Source organism: Vulpes lagopus, chromosome 3 (genome assembly GCF_018345385.1).
Source record: "Vulpes lagopus strain Blue_001 chromosome 3, ASM1834538v1, whole genome shotgun sequence".
NCBI classification, from domain to species: Eukaryota; Metazoa; Chordata; class Mammalia; order Carnivora; family Canidae; genus Vulpes; species Vulpes lagopus.
The window spans coordinates 25130402-25147249 of record NC_054826.1 but is presented as its reverse complement, the minus strand read 5'-3'; positions in this window follow the sequence as shown (position 1 = coordinate 25147249).

Sequence of the window (16848 nt, the reverse complement as noted above, 5' to 3'; positions counted from 1 at the left end):
GCTAAGCAGATATAATCAATCACCTAAAATTAAGTGATGTGGTTTTGTGATGTGGACATTTACTGGGGACTGAGCTGAGATCACCAAACACCATTCATTTAAGTCTTCAGGGCTGTCTCAGAGTAGGATCAAGCATATTTTAACTAGTACTTCAGGAACTATTTACCAGTTTCAGAGTGCAGAAATATGATCTCCCAGCAAGGAAGAAAGAAGGAAAGAAGAGAAGACAGGGAGGGAGGGAATGAGGGAAGGTGGGCGGGCAGAAGAAAGGAAGGAAGGAAGGAAAGAGAGAAAGGAAAAGAAAAGAGAACGAGAATTTCCAGTAACAAGGATAGACTTATTATAAAAAAGAGTTAAACAAAAGAACCAAAAACTCCTTCAGGAAATATTACCTTTCTTATTTTGTCTCAAACATTGACTGGATCAAGCTCATTATACACTCACATTTCTCAATTGATAAGCAGCATATCTTCTCTAGATAAAATACTTTGTTTTGTAAAAATCAATTTTGGAATAATAGACAATAATCATGCTGTGTTTAGATCCACTTTTCAGGATGTTATTTCAAAATCTTGCCTCTTATTCCCCCTCCCCCATCTTTCTGAAGATCAAGATTCTCTTGGACTGTTTTAAATGACCCTGTCTCCTAAATTCCATTCCCACTCTGACCTTTCCCTTTTTAGCTTTACCCCTGGAATCTACCTACACATTTTTTTAACAGAAAGGAAGAAAGAAGAAAGAAAGAAAAAGAAAGAAAGAAAAAGAAAGAAAGAAAGAAAGAAAGAAAGAAAGAAAGAAAGAAAGAAAGAAAAAGAAAAGTAAAGGAGAGAAAGAAAGAGGGAGAGAAAGAAAGAGAGGAAGGAAGGAAGGAAGGAAGGAAGGAAGGAAGGGAGGGAGGAAGGAAGGAAGGAAGGAAGGAAGGAAGGAAGGAAGGAAGGAAGGAATGCAGTCAGACAGCTAGGCAAAACTTCTTTAACCAGGCAAAGCAAAGCTGCATGAAGCACTGCAAACCACCCAGCAAGGATCACAGTTGTTTTGTGAATAGTGAGGTTTGGAACATCCTATCATATGGTTGCCCCTGATAAATGTATAGTGTAGCTTAGAGAATAAAACTGAAACAATATTAACCTGTTTCTGACTAAAGTTCCACATGCTTCACTAGCCAATGATTTAGCTGGAGACCATGTGTTAAGATATTTTAGAACCTAATGAGTATACATGTTATTGGGATTGAATGTCCTTTTGTCTAAACGAGATGGTGAGTGCCTTTAGAGATTGTATCTTAGATGTTTTATAAAACTTCCCACAAAACCTATAGTATAGTATATTCTATGTAGTAGTCACTTGATGACTACATCAACTCATCCGAGGCTTATTCTTTTTGGACTATTACTCTCAATAGACAGCTTTAATCTTTAAAAAAAAGATTTTTATTTATTCATTCATGAAAGACACATAGAGAAAGAGGCAGAGACACAGGCAGAAGGAGAAGCAGGCTCTATGCAGGGAACCCGATGCAGGACTCGATCCCACCACTCCGGGATCATGCCCTGAGTCAAAGGCATATGCCTAACTGCTGAGTGTCCCAGGATGGTTTTAATCTTAAATAAATTCTGGATTCATATCTACACTATTTGGGAGCATTTGTAAAGCTACATTACATGGTGGACTTTAAAATTAAATATTCTACTATCTTAAGAGGATAATTTCTGGGTGCCGGTGATAGAAAATCATGATAAATTTCTCTAGGTAACACCCTTAAAAGGTGTATACTAGATAACACAAACCCTAATTCAGTAAAATCAGAAATTCAAAGCAGCAGAAAGTAGTTGCCTCTTGGTTACAAATTAATCAGAATTTTTAATCAAACCTTGTGAGATTGCTTCATGAAAAATATATTACTTCTCTGAGAAGAGAAGCTCCAGCTTGGTGGACTTAGAGTGCTTTCCTCTGGATCCCGAGCAAAACCATCTCAGTTACCTGTTCATGTAGTTTCTGAAATAAATATGGCTATAAACAATCTCTCCAAAATCCTGAAACTTGACTTTGCATGTCACTCTGAAGTATCAGTTGGGATATACCATTTGGTTCTGCTTCCACTGGAAGTGTAACTCTTTGCCTGAGTGAGTGATCCTTTCCTTCCACGTTTCTAATTCCCTTTCCACACTGTCCCTCCCCAAGGGAGGTTAGGTTCTAGGCTAAATAAATAAAAATTTCATTCATTCATATAGAGATTGTGGATTGGTTTATACTTTTTAGAGTTCCCATAATTAAATCAAGGAGGTTATCAATATGATTAGAGTATTTAAAGGAGGATTTTTTGGCAAATGGACTTTTCCCAGATCTCTATTGGACCTATTCTAGATCCAAGTCTTCCTCTCTTCCCTAACATAGAATGAACAATTCTTTTAAATGAGACTACTGAAAACATATCAACTAATTTTATTTCAGATTTGGCATGTGGGAAGAAAAAATATTTCCAATTATTTATTGATTTAGCTTTTCCATTCATCACTAAATCCATTTTATATGCTTTATTATGCATTTAGCCTTATTTTTATTTATTTTAAAATAATATTTGGACTTTAGAGTGTATTTCATGATATAATTTAATAAACTCAAAATGTTGAACAAAATCAGAAGATCCTAATTAACTGTATGACTTTGACATGTCACATGAACTCTGAGCTTCAAGTAATCTCTTTTAAAAAATATTTTAGGGGTAAAACTAAATCTAAAAAATCCTTTCAAAGCTGCTCATTTCCCTGGTCAAGATAAGATTCATAAAATGTAACTATGGTGGTGAAACATGAAGGATAGGCTTTAGTAATTTCAATTTTGTTTTGGCTGCTTTATCATGTCCTAATGTTAATTTCCCTCTGATTTATAGGAATTAGGCTGAGCAAAACTTTGAAAAATATACAAATCCTTCCCTTCCTGTAAATGGAACATTTGTACTGATGAAATAAATATACCTGCATATTAAATGTGATGATTTTTCTTCCACACAGCTATCAAGCCCATTTTTTTCTCGATTGGTTTTTTTCTCTTTAATGTTTAAGTAGATCATGTTGCTTTCAGGAGGATACACAGCTAAGTCAGTGTCATTTCTGGAAAATGGTGTAATATTAACTTTACTTATGCAATTGGAAATAATTTTTATTAAAGTCACTCAGCAGTTTCATTTATACACACACATACACATAATGCATGTGCCTATCTTCATGATCTGGAAGTTACTGGAATGCAATTAAGGGATAAATTTTCTCCTTTCTAAATATTAATACAAGAATACTATTTAATTTAGTCTAGACTAAAGCAGCAGCTATTAAAGGAATTGAGATATTTTCTAATTGTCTTAATAAATAAGGTCATCAAAACATGCTTAGCACTTAATATTAAGTTGGTAAACATTATTAAAAGAAGTGTGGATTTCCTCTATTCGACCTTCTTACTCCAGTTTTCAACAAAGTAATTCTCAGAATGGCACTTTAGTTTTTGTATTATTGATACTCTTTTCAAAAAAGCCCTTTCAGAAACAAAAATTAAAACAAATAAGGTATGCTCATGAAAGTTGAGAAATGTCTTCATGCAATTGCACATGCATTCACTATTTACTGAATACCTACTAAGTGCCAGGCAGTGGGCAAGATACTGAGAACACAGCAGGTGACTAAACATCTGGTGTCAGGTCTCATCAAATTTACATTTAAGGAAGGGGAGGAAACATACACAACTCTGTGAATAGGACCTTTGATAGTTGAATATAAAAATATGCTATTATCAGAATGAAATCATTCATCAGGAATTATTGGCAATTTACCCACAAATCAGGCAAATGCTGGAGAGATTCCCTTAACATTTGCTCAAAAATGCCTTGATATTTACTGTTTCAACCAGTAGTTTGCTAATTTATTTTATTTTATGTTTTAAGATTTTATTTATTTATTTGAGAGAGAGAGAGAGCACGAGAAGAGGGGAGAGAAGAGGGACGAGCAGAAGGAGAAGGACAAGCAGACTCCACGCTGAGCCTGAGGCCTGAAATGGGGCTCCATTCCATGACCCTGAGATCATGACCTGAGCCCAAATCAAGAGCTGGTTGCTCAACCTCCTGAACCACCCAGGCACCCCTAGAGGCTACTAATTTTAAACTCAAATTTTAACCTTCTTATGACAAGTGGACAGATGGATGGACAATCATCTCTCTGGCTTATCAATGCTTCATGTGCAGATTATTAATCCCTTTTAATCCCATAATTCTTGGCATAACTCTTTTCTAGGGATGGTGAAAAAAAGTCCCTAAGTAGTTTTATAGGGAAATAAATGAATGTACTGAATTTTGAGAAAAGCCCACAGTTAAATCTGGTTCCGAAATAATTGTATTTATCACCTCCTTTGAAATAGAGATAAGACTCCTATACTTCTCGAATTGATTTGCAAATTAATTCATTAAAGTCCTTAAAGTGTCCTTAAAATTAAAATTACCATATTGATCTAGTGACAGCATTATTATAAACTAAAACCCGCCACTTTCATTAGCCTTTATGAATTTGAAATGAAACACCATTTCACTATTGAAATACAACATTTTCACTTTTAACTTGTGCTGTTTTGCCACAACTATACATTGTTACATTACTAATTGTAGGGACAGACTACTTATAGGAGTTTAAGATACACAATATAGGGGCATCTGGGTGGCTCAGTTGGTTGAGCATCTGACTCTTGATTTAGACTTAGGTCATGGTTTCTGGGTCCTGGGATCAAACCCAGTGTCTGGCTCCCCTCTCAGCAAGGAATCTGCTTGTCTCCCGCTCCCTTAGCCCCTCCTCCTGTTCAGCTCTCTCTCTCTCTCTCTCTTTCTCTCTCTCATAAATAAACCTTTTTAAAAAAAATACACTATATAATATGCTTTAAATAGCATGAAGGCTAATTACCTTTGTACCTTATAAGAGCTTTGTCAAGTTTCAGAAGCACTGGAAATGCTTTATGATTGATTAATAAAAGTAACTAAACCTCATGTTCCCATACACTTTTATTGATGATCCAATGACAGCAGGCAGAAATGAAGAATAATTTGTACATTCAACAGTTGGGAAGGTTTTCCTTTACACTTTGGATAGCCAGATAAGTCACTTTCAGTAGTCTGATTCTTGAAAGTTGTAAAACTTTGTTGACCATTTTAATGTGTGCTTTTGATATGAAAATAAGTGAGTGTGTATATGCATGAAATAAATGTATAATAAATATATATTAATATTTCATCTATCCTTTTATAGCCTCAGACTTCAGTAAGACACTCAGTTGGATTTCGGAAGGTCATGGTCATATTACAACTCCCTTACAAAATTACCTAGTACAGAGGTTTATTGACTCACAAAATATGCAGAATTGTAAAATGAGTGAACTTATTCATGAGTACACATATTGTTTTTCTACTCTTTTTGCTTATTAGGTACAGATGCCTCTTTCCTCTGTATATTTCATGGGCATGTAATGTGTATAACAAATAGTTACATATATTGTTTTCCTCACCCCTCCAAAATTTACCTACCCTTTTTCCCATTCTTCAAGGTTCTACTATCTGCCTTATAAGACTGTCCTTATTAAATTACCCAGTGTAAAAGCCAAGATGATACTGCATGAGAGTGTTCCTATTGTTTCTAGCTCTTGTGTTTGTATTGTTTAGAATAGGAAACAATGTAGAATATATCCTAAAATAAAGGAATGACTCAAGTACTGAAGAGTATAAGCAAGTCAGGAAAAGATTTTTAGGAGTTTGAAAATCTAAAATAAATATTGCAATTTAAAATTAAAGGCTTATAATATTTCTTTTTTTAAAAGATTTTATTTATTTATTCACGAGAGACAGAGAGGGAGAGGCAGAGACACAGGCAGAGGAAGAAGCAGGCTCCATGCAGGGAGCCCGACGTGGGACTTGATGCCGGGTCTCCAGGATCACACCCTGGGCTGACGGCGGCGCTAAAGCACTGAGCCACCCCAGATACCCAAGGCTTATAATATTTCTGACAAAAAGTGGAAAAATGTAAGAGAGCAGATGGGTTAATTCTTTCTAGTGCTCTGTCCTTTCAGAAGTGATAGAGACACAGGTAACAATGTTTTCACTGGTGGGAAAAGAGAAAATAATAAACTAGAATACTGAACTTAAGCTGTTAGAAAAAGAACAAGGGAATTATAAAGAAAAAAGACATATCTAAAAAAAAGTGGAGCAGATATAGGGAGAAGAGAACTTAGTGTAATAAATGAATATAATCCTAAACCAATAAATATGTAGTATGATAGGCATGTAACAGATAAAAGTTCTGCAGATACAAATTTACACAAATTTATAGAGAAACCTGTAATTAACTTAAATTTTAAAATAAATTATATATGAGAAAAAATGTAATATTTATAACACATTGATCAATATTAGAAAATTCTCCACAATTTTGAAAGTTACATGCTGATTAATTTTAAAACTTCAATAATTGTATAAAAATAAATGTATTCCATTGTTGCCATAGAAGTAGAAAAATGCATCTGCAGTTATTTCTAAATGGGGTCACTTGTGAAGTTAAAAAAACAGGTAATTGCAATGCTTAAAATTTTTCCAGCCAGTAGGAAATAAAACTAACTCTGATTCATTTAACTGAGCATATATTGCCTTAAGCATACAAAAGCTCTAAGATAGCTATACACATATCTAGCCTATATCTATATATGTATGTACATATGCTAATGTATATATGTATATATATATGTGTTCTCTAAATTATGATATAGAAAAATAATAATTAAAATACTTCTAATGGTATCTGAATGCTTAAAAAAATATTTGCCAAGATTTAGAAAACCAATTCTAGATTTTTTTTTTTTAAGATTTTATTTATTTATTCATGAGAGACACACAGAGAGAGGCAGAGACATAGGCAGAGGGAGAAGCAGACTCCATGCAGGGAGTCTGACGTGGGACTCGATCCTGGGTCTCCAGGATCACAGCTCAGGCTGAAGGTGGTATTAAACTGCTGAGCCACTAGGACTGCCCCAATTCTAGATTTTTAAGGATGGTTTGCTACCTGGAAATATGGTAATCCAAAAAAAAAAAATATGTGAGATACTATGTTATCATCTTATAAGATTTCTAAAGGACCATTAATATTAAATCCAATTATACGGGTTACCCGCACCTGCCGGCGTAGGGTAGGCACACGCTGAGCCAGTCAGTGTAGCGCGCGTGCAGCCCTGGACATCTAAGGGCATCACAGACCTGTTATTGCTCAATCTCGGGTGGCTGAATGCCACTTGTCCCTCTAAGAAGTTGGGTATTCCTATTTTTTGATGGAAAGTATTTCAAATTTATTTACATTCAACATTTTATTTAATAGTAAGCCTTGAGTATTGGTTTATTAGCTGTGACCCATGACTGAATGTCATGACATCTACAAACTGGCTGTTAAAAATAAAAACCAAAGACTGAATTCTTTTTTTCTTAATACATTACTTGTTTGCTTAAAAAATTACCTTTTAAAAACAATTCATGTCACATTATACAAATAAAGTTTTACTGTTTCCTTTCAGAGAAATATAAGATGGCATTAGACTCATTGTATATAGCCAGGAAACATGCAACCACTGTCTTTGTTTTGATATTTAGTATACTTTTCTACTGTAAGATTCAAAGAAGGCATACCTTACCAATAATTATCAACTTCTAGTATTTATTTTTTTAATTTTTTAAGTTTTAATTGAATTTATTTATTTATTTATTTATTTATTTATATTGAAATTCAATTAGCCAACATACAGTATAGTTTCAGGTATAGTTTTTTAATTCATTAGTTGTGTATAACACCCTATCCTCATCACATCACATGCCCTCCCTCTGTCCATCACCCAGTTACCCCATCTCCTTACCCACCTCTGCTCCAGCAACCCTCAGTTTGTTTCCCAGAATTAAGAGTCTCTCATGGTTTGTCACCCTCTCTCATTTTTTTCCCATTGTTTCTCATCCTTCCCTATGGTCCTCTGCACTATTTCTTATATTTCACATATGAGTGAGTCACCAAACTTAAGTTGGAAAATGTCAAAGAAAAGATAAGATTGTCCTTAAATTGCATTACTACACACAAATGAACCAAAATCTCGGTGATGCTTATAAGGCAAATAACATTTGGAAATTCAGAAGAAAGAATGTTTTAGCTGTGTCCATGACAAAATCTGGATTATTTATGTGGAAGAGAAGACTTTACTAATAGAGACTGAAATGGGATTTATTCCATTATAAGGCTCTTGTCCTCGAGTTTCGTTGCAAGGTGGCTTATTCAGTAATTTAGCAAAAGCAGTATTTCATGATTGAAAAACCATTCCAGGTTCCCTTGAAACAATTTCTCTGGTTTGCTACTTAAAACAAGGTGAGTTCTATCAGTTATCTAACAGTATATAAAAAATCATCCATAATTTTGTGACTTGAATTTTCTAACATTTGTTGCTTGTGGATGTATAAGACAACTAGGTGGTTGTACTGATCTGGGCTGAACTAAGCTCGTCTCAGCTGGGCTTTTTCATGTGTCTATTGCCTAGTGGCAGCTCAGTTAGTACTTGGATAGTCCAAGATGGCCTTACTTATACATATCTGGAAGCAGTCCAGCTGCTGGCTGGGGTGATGGGGTAACTGAGCCACAGATCTCTCATGATCCAGCAGGCTAGCCAGGACTCATGCACATAGCTGTAACAGGATTTGAAGAGGAAAAGCAAAGGTCCTAATGGACAAATGCTTTTCAAACCTCTGATTGCTTAGCTAATCTCTTTGGCCAAAACAAGTCTCATGGCTAATCCTGATTCAGGGAATGCAAAAATAGATTTTGTTTCTTTCTGGAAGTGGGGAGAATTATGGATATTTTAATAATCAGCAATAATACCAAAGAAATACCTCTGCCAAATGGCACCATCTACTTCTAGCATTTCCAACATTCTTTCATATTTCAAAGTAGAAAGGTTATGGAGTAATTGATTACAATTCCAATTCTAATCAGCAATAGCTATTTCTCTGTTTGGCCAGCTCATCATTCATTTTCTTTGATTGTATATATGCTAGGTTAACCAAATAAGAATTTCAATTTTTACAATTATTTTATATCAACAGCAGATTATTTTCTTCACAAAAATAAGCATAAAATTACTTTAATTAAATGTGAGACTTTTTTCAGAACAAAGAAGTCATTCTTCAATAGGGAGAAATTATTTAGATTGGCTTACTTGGAGGATATTTTTGACTATACAGGAGAGACACATTTCAAGACCTTATAATTAACATTATAGACATTACTAATAAACTACAAATTATTTTGGAAAAGCTTCTTCTCTTGAACTTTCTATGCAGAATAAAGTATTTCTGATATAGTAAAACATTATCAATTTATTGGCAAACAGAAATGTCATATAAGTAGAAACATTACAAAATTTTGAAGTTTACTTCTGCTCAATCTTGAGTAATGAATTTGAATTCTATTTCCTGTGACATGTCAGTGTGGTGGAACTTATCAATGGTTTTTGTAACCCATTTGAGGCAAAGGAAATATTTAACTCAAAGACTCTTGGAGAAATGCAATTGGGTAAAACCCAGACATTCTTCATTTTGTGGATTCTATATCCCTTCCTTATTGATATCACCCCATCCCTAACAGGCTAGAATCCGGTGATCTGCCTTCTGAAGCACAGGGATAGGCACTTCTACTCAGGTTTCCCAGTAGGAGTACTACTTCCTCTCAGAGACAGTCATCAGTCTAGGGTGACTATGTGGCTTGGGAATATAGCAAGAGAATGTCAGAGCCCAGAGGTCCCACAAAAGCTAGAAACTAACTTCATTTAAATATTGGTTCCAGCTATGGATTGAAGTTCATCCCTTTACACTTTTTAGCTGTGTGAACTATAAATTATTATTTTTTAATTTTAAACTACATTGAGTTGGATATAACATAGTTTTTAAGTAAAACCATTGTTTTCCTGAATTAGAGTTCTTAGCACTTATTGCCATCAAACTTGTAACAAAGATAATAAATAAACTTATTATTTTCATATCAAAGAACTTTGAGAATTTTTTAATTTTGTCATCAAAAGTTTTAGAACTTTGATTTTTAGCAACAGTAAAAATATTTTAAAATAATTAAAATTCCAAGCTATAAAACACAAGTAGAAAACAGAAGTGCGTATTTACCAAACCATTTTTGGCAGATATGATACAGTCTATTTAAAAGAATGGTAAATATATTGGGTAATTCAAAACTGAACACCTCTATATGAATTATCAAAATAAAAATAAAGATATAAACAATACCTGTTACAATCCAAGTTGTAGCTAAATTATATAAATAATCAAATAAAATACATAACTAAAAAGATGTAAAAAATAAAAATCACAAAAAAATAAAAATAAAAATAAAAATAAAAATCACTAAGAACCTGGGCCCCTGGGTAGCTCAGTTAGTTAAGCATATGACTCTTGGTTTTGGCTCAGGTCATGATCTCAGGGTCCTGGGATATCTGTTTGAAGATTCTCTCTCCATCTGCCCCTCCCCTGACACACTCTCTCAAATAAATTTTTAAAAATCCATAAAAAAATTACTAAGAGCCCAGATCAGTAAATTATTAACACATCCATTTTACACAAGAGAAAGAAATGCAACTAGTAACAACAATAAAAAGTGCAAAATAGTATAATCTTCATTAGTCATCAAGGGAAGGTAATAAAAGGAATCACTATATTTCACCCACCCACTAGATTTCATAAAATCTTTTTGTTAAAGATTTTATTTATTTATTCATGAGAGACAGAGAGAGAGAGAGAGAGAGAGAGAGAGGCAGAGACACAGGCAGAGGAGAAACAGGCTCTACGCAGGGAGCCTGATGTGGGACTCAAACCAGGGACTCCAGGATCATGCGCTGGGCTGAAGGCAGATGCTTAACCGCTGAGCTACCCAGGCTGCCCCAATAAATAAAATCTTAAAAAAAAAATGGTTTATATTCCTCAGTCTGGTAATTTTATTTCAGAGATCTGAGCTAAGGTAAAAACTGAAGGAAAGTTAGATTTGGCACAATAATGTTTATAGCAATATTTCTCTTGGAAAAAAAAAAACCATAATGGGCAACATTAAAGTCAATGATAAAGCAAATTATAAGTGTCTGTATGATAGGATATTATAAAGCCGTAAGTATATGTCTAAAGAAGTAAATATTAAACTGAAAAATTGAAACAAATATTTAATGTTTTACCAATTTAATAATTTGAATTTTAAAACTAAATGAAGCTCACAGAAGTTGAAACATTAAATTTCTAATGGTGACTTTCTCAGAATTTTGGAATTGTGGTAAAAGTTATGTTCTTTTCTGAAATTTTCTGTGTCTGCTATACACCATGTAAGAACAGGTACTGCTTTATGGTGGTGTATTATAATTTGTTAATACTATATTATAACTTTTTGGAGTACACTCATAAATAGGGACATAAAATGTTATTCAAAGAACTCTTTGTTTCAACTATTACAATCCATACCTTTAAACCACTATTTTTGCTTTCATATTCTGAATTTCTTAGTTCCAGCTCTAACAGAGTGTCCTTTAGAGTGCAAGTGACAATCTGTCAATATTAGTTAGTCGAGCTTCAACTTTTGCATCACCTTTTTCCAGTTTTTGATAAGCTATCACTTGGAACAGCAGGAATTTACAGGGACAACCAAAGGTGGTCAATTTATATTATTGGCTATTTGTTCTCTTGAACCTGTTTTAAAAAATCAAACATTACGAAGGCAACCCAACATAAACCTCTCTCTGTTGCTCTTGATACTACATTAAAAGGAAAGAAAAACCAGGAGAAGCATACAGTGCTCAATCAGAATAAATAATTCATTCAGAAAGGATGCTATGTTATGCACTGAATGTCACTATAAATGTAGGTACCTGGACAAGCAATATAGTCTATGACAGTAGAAAATATACCACATTGCTTCCAAATGGGTGGTAACCATGCTCTCTAGTAAAATAAATATCTGTGGCAAATGACACATACCTATTTAATGACACTTTGAGTTCACGTGAAGTTTGGCAGTGTAATAAAAGTCTTATCTCTTGCTTTCACTGTTATTGCACAGATTTAAACTGCTGTCTCAGAGGCAGTTTTACTATCTTTTTCAATCTACCCCATAAAAGTGAGACTTGATTTGCTTAGCATGAGAACAGATCAATAAAAGCTAAGTTATACAGCGGATTAGATCACTAACTTGGAGATCAAAGATGTTAAATACAACTTGTATAGAAAAAGTAGATCAAAAGTTGAGCCCAGACACACGGTACATATTTGCGGAACTCACAATAACCCTTACTCTATACCAACAATTTACCTTAAGTCTTGTCATGGTCACTTTATGTTGCAGTAGTTTACACATAGCTGACAACATTTTAAATATACATAATATATGCACATTTTAAAGCATTATTTTGCACTAAATTTCTGAACTATTCCTCTAAAACAAAAGATGGAAGAAAACAGGGTATTCATCAGAGCACAGAAAAATTCATTTTATAAATACCTTATTGATACCATTAACTTTTTAAGTTAGATTTTGTTACTGAAAACACAATAAAAATTTCTAGGAATGTGAGTCATTACTATTATTTTTACCTTCTAATTTTCATTTTATAGTAAATCTGTACAAAATTTTTGTTGAAATAAAGAAATCTGATCTGTAACTCATAGTCACAATTTTGTGCAATTGCTCTATCAAGTACTTGTTTAAATAATTTAAGAAGTCAAAAATTGTATGTTACCTTGCCATTCTTTCCCCACCACATTTGACCCCATTAAGAATATGTATAGGTTCAAGGGTGATAGATTCCCATCCAGGCTTTTTACCACACACAGGGGGAAACAAATAAAAAATATCCATAAAACAGGACAAAACAATCATCATCTCCACTACAACAGAATCCTCAAATTAGAGTCTCCCAATGTGAAAGTATAATGTTATTAAACATTTCCACCATGGCATATTATTCATAGCCCATTAGACCAAACTCTGTTACCTCATGTCATTCATGTAAAACCTCATAGTTTATCTTCAACTGCTGCTTACTGTTCCCTGATTCTATCTTCTCTTAAGACTCACATGCAACTTGCATCCTGCAGTTTATGGGTGAAAGAGGCCTGACTGCCCCGGAAAAGTCACCTGCTTCTCGTCCATATATTGTCAAATTCCCCACTGCCTTTTAAATACTCGTTCAGCATCCTGATGTGCAGTTTCTCTAAGATCTGTTCTCAAGATACAAGAAATACTGACACTGAAATACAAAGAAGCAAAGATGAAAACAAATATTTTCCAATCACATGGCCCCCATCTAGTGATTCTTAACATATTAGTATATTTTGTTTTGTACTTTGTTTTCATAAATACTTTCTTTTCAAAGAAATGATGTACTTTTCACATGTAACTGAAATGGTAAGATATTTAACATAGATCATATATATTACACACATATATGAAAAATTGTTTACACATGTTAAACACGCACGAGTGCTTTAACATTTTCAAATGTATACTGTTCTTTTTAAAAATATACTGTAAAGAAGATAGTAAATCATCACAAATATTCATGACCCACTTGAAAGCTTTTTTTTTGCAAACATTGCCAAATTATGTCAAGAATATTTAGAGCCATGTTAGTTCCTAGTGAAATAATTATTATTAATAAAAAATTATTCTTCTGAAATGTGAAAACATTATATAGTGGTTTCAGAAAAATGTGAGAATGACAAATTTTAAAAATAAATGAAAAGTGAAGAATTTTTTAAAATGGTAAAACTTTAAATTGCATGAGTCAACTGATTTGCAGCTCTTTAATCCTATGTTGGTGTTTGGAAATTGGAAATTTGATAGTTAATCATATTTGTCTAGTAGAGAATATAAAGAAAATCTGATACCAGTGCATTAGGACTTGACTATTTTAATTTTACGTATTAACCAACTATCAGCAGTTTTCACTAGCATTAACTTTTTAAAAAATACTTCAGATATTTTATGTACATTATATAGGTGTTTTTATGTGAATCATAATCTAACTTGTGTTGTTGCCTTTTGCACATAGATTTCATAAGTTCTTGGAAAAAGTCACCCAGAAATGTGAGGAAATTATTATTGTGATGATTATTAAACCTAAAAAAGCTCCATGTTTTTGTTTAGTTCTCTCTTAAAGAAATTTGATCTTAAAATTATCATCAGATGGTTTTAGTTGTTTGTAATGTACATTTTGACTTTTAATGCTTGCATGAAAATCTAAGGTCCACCAAATACTCTTTTTTTTTTCAATAAAATCAATCTACTTACTGATGAGGAGACCCATCTTTAAGAAAAGGAAACACAACACCAGAGGGAAAAAACACCCAAGATAATCTTTTTTCTCTTATGTGAACCAGGTGTAAGTGGCTGGTCTTGGAATAGACTCTGACAAGCAGTGGTCATGATGCCAAATTGTGGTAGTTTCACACAAAAAAAAATTTAAGTAAATGTTACTATAAAGATAGTGTGTGAAATTTTAAGAACTGTGAATTATTTTTTTCATTTTTAAAAAAATCTCAAACTTCTTGTAAAGCAAAGACTTTTTTACTTTAAATAGTCAAAATCCAGGGCAGCCCGGGTGGCTCAGCGGCTTAGCGCTGTCTTCAGCCCAGGGCATGATACTGGAGACTTGGGATGAGTCCCACATCAGGCTCCTTGCATGGAGCCTGCTTCTCTCTCTCTGCCTGTCTCTCTCTCTCTTTCTCTCTCTTTCTGTGTGTGTCTCTCATGAATAAATAAATAAAATCTTTTAAAAAATAGTCAAATTCCTTTTCCTTCCTCACATTTATATTTTTTTATCTTTCTTACAACCATAATTGAATTTGTTATTATCCATAAAAAAAGGCAATTTGATGGTATAACTCATTTTTTTCCTCCTTGTATGTGTCCTAATCATCCTGACTTGATTTACTTAATATTTTGAGGAAAAAGCTGTAATTAACTACATATGTAAATGTATTATTTTTATGATAACTACTTTCTGAGTTAGAGATGTTAGTCCTTTCTTTGTAACTGATTGGCATGGACATGATGAATGTATTTCCTGGGCATAATCTATCCTTCTGAATCTAAAGATGTTTCAGAGTGGTATAGAGGGTGGTCATCCTTATGTGACTGCAGAAGGGAACAAATTTCACAAAAGGATTGACTGTTAAGAATGAAGTTCTCTGGAATAAAGGCAATATGCAAAGATGTCAAAGACATTGCTTTATCAGAAAGATCAGAGTTAAATTCTGGTTTTGCCTTTCTGAATCTTCATTGCAAACAATGCATGTCAAGTAATTTTGAAAATCTCCTTCAGTATGGAATTGGATTCAGAAAAATAAATGACATGAATCCATTATATTAGGAATATTACAATATTTACTTTAAGGACAAATGAAAAGTGGGAATTAAGCAGCTAAAATAATTCAGGAGGAAAAACATTTTTGCTTCATCTGGTGTTTCATAGCATCATCTGGATTTGTATTATATTTTCTTTCTCTTTCCTCTTATTTTGATCTAATTTTAGTTATATGTTAACTTTAATTACTATGATGCTAGAGAATGAGGAATACAAGAGTATATAAAATCTCTTCCTCTAGAAACTTTAAATCTTAACCCTGAAAGAAAACTTTACCATATTTTTCCCCTTAAACAGATTAGATAAGGATACTATGCAATCTGAATTTGAAGGACTCATATTTAAAGTCCTTAAATAAGGGATCCCTGGGTGGTGCAGCGGTTTGGCGCCTGCCTTTGGCCCAGGACGCGATCCTGGAGACCCGGGATCGAATCCCACGTCAGGCTCCCGGTGTATGGAGCCTGCTTCTCCCTCTGCCTGTGTCTCTGCCTCTCTCTCTCTCTGTATGACTATCATAAATAAATTTTAAAAAATTAAAAAAAAAAATAAAGTCCTTAAATAAGGGCAGCCCGGGTGACTCAGCGGTTTAGCGCCACCTTCAGCCCAAGGCCTGAGACTGGACATCTGGGATCGAGTCCCACATCGGGTTCCCTGCACGGAGCCTGCTTCTCTCTCTCTGACTGTGTCTCTGCCTCTCTCTCTCTCTCTTTCTCTCTCTCTCTCTTTCTCTCTCTCTCTCATGAAGAAATAAATAAAATCTTTAAAAAAGTAAAATAAAATTCTTAAATAAAATTACTATTTAATTTGTAAGCTATGCATTTCAACACATGTTGTAGATCTTATCCATTCTTAATTATACCTCCATACCAACATGGGATAAACATTTGTGTCTGTAGGTAGATAAGTGACAGAGAATCAAAGATGGAAAAATTAAGTAATTACATTTTTTTTAAGTTTTGGGTAAGTAGAATAATATTCCAGATCACAAAACAAAATAATGGCCAGAAAGAATAATCTGGTTTGGTTTTGTTTTTTGACATGGCTTGCTATTTCACACTTATGATATATCCAATTATTTCAATTTTATCTTTGTTCATAATTGGCCAATAGAACAATGTACCATACTTTATTCTGATAGCTTTGACTGCTGGGTACAAACATAATGTTAGGTAACATTTCCTGCTCCGATTGTGTTTTATTTTATTTTTTAAAGGATTTTATTTATTCATGAAAGACACAGAGAGAATGGCAGGGAGATGATGTGAGACTCCCCTGCAGGGAAACTCCATCCCAGGACCCCAGGATTAAGACCTGAGCAAAGGCAGTCGCTCAACCACTAAATCACCCAGGTGCCCCTCCTGCTCTGATTTTAAAGGTATATTTATTTAGTGGAAGATT